This window comes from Macrobrachium nipponense, chromosome 2 (genome assembly GCF_015104395.2).
Source record: "Macrobrachium nipponense isolate FS-2020 chromosome 2, ASM1510439v2, whole genome shotgun sequence".
NCBI classification, from domain to species: Eukaryota; Metazoa; Arthropoda; class Malacostraca; order Decapoda; family Palaemonidae; genus Macrobrachium; species Macrobrachium nipponense.
The window spans coordinates 163,088,949-163,095,870 of NC_087201.1; the positions used below are offsets into that span (position 1 = coordinate 163,088,949).

Genomic DNA, 6,922 nt, shown 5'->3' on the forward strand with positions numbered 1-6,922 from the left:
AGATTCAGCAAAACTCATCCCCGTGAATCACTGAAATATTCTCCAAAGTTACAAAAACTGAACAAATAATTAACACAAGACTTCTCCCATTAATTCATTGTAATAATTCTCCCTGAATAATTATCTGTAATAATTATTAAATAATCTCCCATGAAATATCTCAAATCTCTCGCAAAACAATTCTCCCGTAATGATAATTATACTTAAGCAAACTTCCCGTGACACATCTCAAGTATAACAATTATTAATAATAATAATAATAATAACTCTCCAAAGCAATAATTCTCTCGCAAAGGGTGAAATTCAAATAGCATACAACAGTATTGCTGAATCCTATGACATACAATTTCTCCAGCATGCAACACCATGACATAACACCATTGCCACACAACACAGATACAACACCAATCATCGGCATTTCAAAGTAATTTCTCCAACACAATAAAAAAAAATAATCTGTGTATCCCCCTTATATTTGTGTCTTTCAAGGCACAAAGAAACACATAACACATCCCGTGCATGTTAACTACTTTTCCCCTCATTTTCGTAAAAGAAAAATCTCTTTTTATTTCCTTTTCTCTTCATCCAAGGGAGAAAAAAAAATATCTTTTCTAAAAAAAAGACTCTACGGGCATTTGCACTCATTCATCAACCTTATCAATCAGCTGATGTCTTAGCATTCAATGTCAAGGCCAAATCCATCTCCAACACTAAGAAAAAAAAAGGAAAAGGGGAAGTTCACCCACACTGAGACAAAAAAATTTCTCCCCCCCTGAGAACAACCCCTCAGTCAAGCGGCAGAACACTCCCCCGAGGCATGCCAGTAGGATCCCCATCCCTGCACTATCTCTCGAGTGAGGCTAGTGGTACCCATGCAACTACCCTCCCAAGGGATGCCCGTACACCCTCGCAATGCAAGGCGCCTCTCTGCAGAAATATGCTGAGCCCTTAAAATTGTGGCCGCTCTGTGTCTCTAAGCCAAATCTGCTTATATAAGCACAGTTCCCATGCATAGAAAAATACACTCCTATGTTTTAAACAAAGACGAATGCATACGTCTATTATAAACACGTGCAAATAAAGAAAACACTTCACTATGGGGAAAGAAAAAATTGTTTTGACCTCTTGAACCAATCCCATAACCCTGAAATATTTAAACAAAAACCCACTCCTTTTTGATAAACAATAGTTTAACACTCACCACTCCATAATGGGAACAAAAGGAACTCGAAATTCTTCGTAAAAACGCGTAAATCTCGTCGGCACAATACAAACGCGACCGGTGAGATGACCACTAGCAACACTCCCTTACAAACTAGACTGAGTTGCTTGTCTCACGACTCCCACCCTGAAGAATCTTGGTACGAGCAAATTTGATGACTCTAATAGAAAATCTTTCCTCATCCCCCCCATCTCACGGACGGACATTTTCTCTACCCCTTTTTCTAACTGGCCAACCATCTCTACATTGGCGTTCCTAGGCATAAAAAAACAAGAAAACTTTCTATATCCCCTTTTTAACCGTCTGCCACCACTATTATGTGGGAAAACCTCCATGTATTTCATACGGTAAGCGTGGACACGAAACGGAAGGCAGACCCCATAACTCCTTTATACACACAGGCTCTCTCTCTCTCTCTCTCTCTCTCTCTCTCTCTCTCTCTCTCTCTCTCTCTCTCTCTCCATTCTAACAGGTAATGAAAATGAGAGAGTTGCATCATAACATAACGTTTATTTACAGTAACAACTAAGTCGGTTAACTAAGTAATCCAGTCTCACAGACTAACTTAAAACTACTCATTGTCAAGTCACCCAAAAGGTCACACCTTTCCCTGGGAACTCTGTCCCACAGAAATCCAGAACCATCTGCCAAAGATACAGAACACATTCTGGTAAGTACACACACAAGTTTAAAGACAAAGTTAATAAAATGGAACATCTTACAAGATATCAAACAAGCCACCCCTTTGGCTAAAGTAAAGGTAACACTTACCCATTCCCAACCGGACACTAAACACTATGTCAAAAAACTCCCCCGGCGAATGCCACGGCATCTTTGCCTATGACTCGAAGCCCTCTGTCAAAATCCCTCTCATAGGCTTGGGTATGAACGCTTTTAACAGAAAGAGGTGCACACGCACATACGAACACACAGTTCGCTAGCGCCTCACGGTTCTAGCTGCATCTAATTTCACAAAGGCACTTTGGGAAGAGTTCATAAACTGTCGTACATTGACTCGACGAACTAAGCATTTTTATCTCACGCCATCCCCTAGAAACTCATTCATCAGCTACCCTCAGGTCGTTACTCTGCACTGTCCTCCACATTCCACAGGTTACAGAGAATGCACGAACAATATATTATTATCAAACCCTATGTCTTTACTATATATATATATATATAAAATATAAGTATACACACGCGCTTATATCTATACACCAAGCGCCTGCCGATAAAGCACAGCCCTGGTGTAAAGGGGGGCGTGGCCTAGGTAGGCAAGAGATACCGACTAGTCAATTTCCATTGCTCTAGATGCAACCACCTTCCCTATACCCAGCTGGGTGAGATGCTATTCCCATCTATCGTTCTTTGGACATATCTGGTTCTTAGGGCCTGGTCTTGTGCCGCGGTTAGGATTCCTTCTGTTTGCTTCTTGAGTTCTCCCCTTTGTAGCTGTTGCCATGTTCCATCGCTGGCCAGTTCTTTCGTCTGTCTCGAGTACTGTCAGTGCATTCCTCTGTTCTGCTTGTCATTCTCCTGTCTCTGCATATTTTTGGGTCTTCGTCTTCGCCTACGTTGATCAGTCCTTTGCCCCAGTGCTCTGCTCTCGATGTTGGCACAGTCCTCTATGCCTTGTAGCCCTCTCATTCCTTTGTTTCGTGTTATGTAGAGGGTGTCTGTATTTGCACTTGGGTGTAGGGCTGTGTATTGTCCTGATTTTCCCAGTTTTTGGTACATGCTGCTGAGTTTAGGCTTCGTCCACTCCACTTCTTCTGCGCTGTATCTGTGTTGATGGCTTTCATCATATTTCCTGTTTTGAGTTTTGACTTGACTGTCGCCTTAAGTCTCTGTATATATTCTTACCTGTTCGTGTCTTTCATCTCTTGGTGTTTTATATCCTCTCCTATTATTACCGTGTATTTGTATCTTGTCTCATCTATGATTGATGCAATGTCCATCTGGTAGCTTTATCATCTTCAGTCTTTATTACTTTGCCTTTTTGTATGCTGACCAAGGCACATTTTTCTATTCCAAACCCCATTCTGATGTCCCCAGATACAATTCTTACAGTCTGGATTAAAGGATCTATTTCCTTGATGCTCTAAACTTACTGCTTGATGACGTCCGGGAACATCAGATGGTTGATTATGTAGTCTCCTTTCTTGAGTTGGTACCCAGCCTCCATCTTCTGTAGTACTTTTGTCATGGGAATCATGGCTATTACTAATGTTAACCTCTTCTAGTCTTATCCCAGAGCTTGTCAATACTGTATTCCAGTTGCGCATTGTATTTTTGAGGAAGCTGATGGTGTGTTTATGTGTGTATACGTATGTACAGGATACACATATATAATGTGTGTTGGTGTGTGTGTGTAGGTAATTCTTCTGATACAGGCGAAGAATTCAGAGTGTTTGTTTGCTCATAGTATACCTATGACATATTTCCAGTGCAAAGACGCACCAAAAATTAAATCAAAGTCACGAATATAATTCTAAGAAGAAAATGCGTATACCATAAACTTACACAAACATTCATCAACTTCTTCTTCTTCTTCATCTTCTTCCTCCTCTTCTTCTTCTTCTTCTTCTTCTTCTGCGCTTTCTGCATCGGTTCCTTAAAGAGGAGATCGGGAAAAGAGCAAACTTTAGCCATTCTAAGCAGCGAATTCATGCAAGGAATGAGGTCCCTTTGCCTTTCCGAGCCCAGTAAGGCATCAGTAATACTCCCCCCTCCCCGCCCTTCTCTCTCTCTCTCTCTCTCTCTCTCTCTCTCTCTCTCTCTCTCTCTCTCTCGTCCCGCTGTGGAAGGACTCCCGCAAAAATTGGTAATAAATTCAAGAGGAGTATTTTTCGGCGGGTGCTTTTAAAAGGCCCTGGCATGGCCGGTGCGTCCCTGAATTATATATATATATATATATATATATATATATATATATATATATATATATATATACTGTATATATATATATATTATATATATATATATATATATATATATATATATTTATATATATATACTATATAAACTATAAAATGCCCACTTCCCCTTCACACAAGTTTAAATAAATCCTACAAAGCACGAAAATGAAATTTGTTAAGATTTCGAAGGGGCCATCTCCCTTCCCCCTCAGGCTGTTCGTCCCCTTCGAAATCCTAATAAATGTCATTGCCGAGATGTGTGGCTTTTGCTTAATTAAATTCTTTATATATTAGAACATATTATAACATATAAATATAAACTATAAAGTACCTCTCACTATTTGCTGTAATTTTCCTCCATTTCAGGAGAGAACATCAAAGCAACCACAATTATGCAACTCCTTTTGTTTGCGAACTGGATGAAATTGCAAATAATCAAACGCCCACATATGCGTTCCTTTTCATGGCAAATTATCGTCCCACTCCGATTTCATCATCATATTGCAAAAAAAAAAAAAAAAAAAACACAAAAAAAAACCAATTATCCATTACACGAGTGATTTACTTGTGCAGCAGGAGAGAAAATGGCCTGATGTCATTACTGGATAGTTTACCCACACAAAAATTGAATGCTATACATTTTATATATCAATGTGGCTCCCGTATCCGACAGTTACTTGAGCTCTGAGAGAGATATCACCAATGTTTAGGCCATGAGGTTCTTTTGTACTCAATCGCTGGCTTTTGGTATGAAATCCTCAGATTCTATAACAAAAATTTATCAATTAGGCATGCAAAACAAAATTCTATATCAAATGACTACCATATCGCACACTGTTACTTAAATTCTGAAAGATATATTACTCATTTTAGGCTATGAGATTGTTCTCTACTCAGTTTCTGGTTTATAATCTTTCGTATTACAAAAATCTGCCATTCAACTCTGTAAATCTATCAGCCAATTTGATCTCGTATTGAATTTTATCAAATCAAGTTTCAGTAAGATTTGGTTGGTAACGAGTGTTGAGGAGACAATAAATTTAACAGAAATTAAATGCGAGAGTTGCTGATGAGTAAATTAGGAGATCTTGAAGCAATGCAATAGAGGTTTCAAAATATACTCAAATCTAATCGAACACCTCGTTTAATTACAGCAAAAGGTTCACAAAAGGATGAGTGAAGAATAAGCTTAACCTCTCGGACTGAGAGTTTTATTCACTGCATAAACACTGATGACAACAGAATTCAACTCTGATCTTGAGTCGCCTTTCCGTATGAGAAGCAGAACCATGCCCGTCCCATCTCCAATGGGGGTCAAAGTCAGGACTGTGAAAGTCAGGACTGTGAAAGGAAGAATTGTCAAAGGAAAGACCGCCAAAACAAGACCTGAAAGAGGAAGAACTGTCAACACAAGAATTGTCTCAGCCTGAACTATCAAACGAAAGAATTTTCAGAGGAACAACTGGGAAATTAAGAACTGTCAAAGTAAGAAGAGTAAAAGGAAGAACTGTCAAATTTAAGAACTGTCAAAGGAAGAACTGTCAAAGGATAGCTGCCAAATGAAAGGATTGTCAACATATGAACTGTCAACGAAAGAATTGACAAAGTAAGAACTGGCAAAGGAAGAACTGTAAAAATGACAACTGTCAAAAGATGGACTGCCAATGGAAGAGCTGTCAATGCAAGAACTGACAAAATAAGAACTGTCAAAGGGAAGAACTGCCAATGGGAGGACTGTCAATGGAAGACTTGTCAAAGGAAGAACTGCCTAAGGAAGAACTGACAAAGGAAGAACTGTTAAGATAAGAACTGTCAAAGGGAAAACTGTCAATGGAAGACATGTCAAGGGAAGAACTGCCAAGGTCAAAACTGTCAAGGGAAGAACTGCCAAGGCAAAATCTGTCAAAATCAGAACTGAAAGTGAACAACTGCCTAATGAAGAGCTACATAACTAGAAATCAGAAATACACACTGTCTTTTCAACAGGTGTTCTCTAAAGTTAAGTCACAGAGGGTGAAATAACATTCAGTGTGCCAATATTAACTGTGAGGGATAACAAATACCAGAGATAAAATACTAAAGTTTATTACAAAATTGTTAAAGTTAGAAATGAATGACAGAACCTCTGAAAATACAATAATAAGTGAATACCAATCACACAATGAAAAAAAATTAAAGCAAATCACCTACACCATTAATGATAGAAGAAATAAATCATACATACCAAATAAAGAGGGGGTTCTGAAAGGGAAAGGAAATGTCTGCCAGATGGAAGCCTAACAATTTACAATGCTAATAGAAATTCCCTTTCCTAAACACGGTGGCGACCAAAAGACAAAACCTCCACGGGGATCCTCCTGGAGTAAGCAGGCACTGCTGGACCATAGGGCGTGACAGCAGCGGACAAATAAGATAGAGATGGCTCATCCCAGAAAACCTCAGGTCCATAGATAAAGGCTACAAGGCAGCACTAGCCTTTAGGGTCCTATGTCGGGCCTGACTACAACACAACCGACTCAAGTCCTTCAGCATTAATAAAAATGTGACGACTTATACCTGCACTCGGCGAGTTCCCCCAGGCAAATACTGGCCCAAGGATACAGCAAGTGAAGAGGTAGCAGCGTTGTGGACAACTCCAGCTCTAAATAGGGAAAATTTTCCAGAATTACGGAGTTAAACTTGCAGTAGTCCCAGAGATGTCGTATAACACGCAGGCCAGAAACAGACTGCCATACCTGGGCACAGGGACTTCCAAAGTAACCTCGGAATGCTCCAAGGATAC

At 39.5% G+C, this 6,922-nt stretch overlaps 1 long non-coding RNA gene across 1 annotated transcript; it reads right to left on the reverse strand.

Moving 5' to 3' along the window:
* Positions 1-1,717: 1,717 nt before the first annotated feature.
* On the reverse strand, positions 1,718-2,354 carry LOC135221557 (uncharacterized). The gene is made up of 2 exons (XR_010316030.1): positions 1,994-2,354; positions 1,718-1,866 (listed from the first exon to the last, which is right to left on the reverse strand). It is a non-coding gene; the product is annotated as an uncharacterized LOC135221557 (long non-coding RNA).
* Between the last annotated feature and the right edge of the window lie 4,568 nt (positions 2,355-6,922).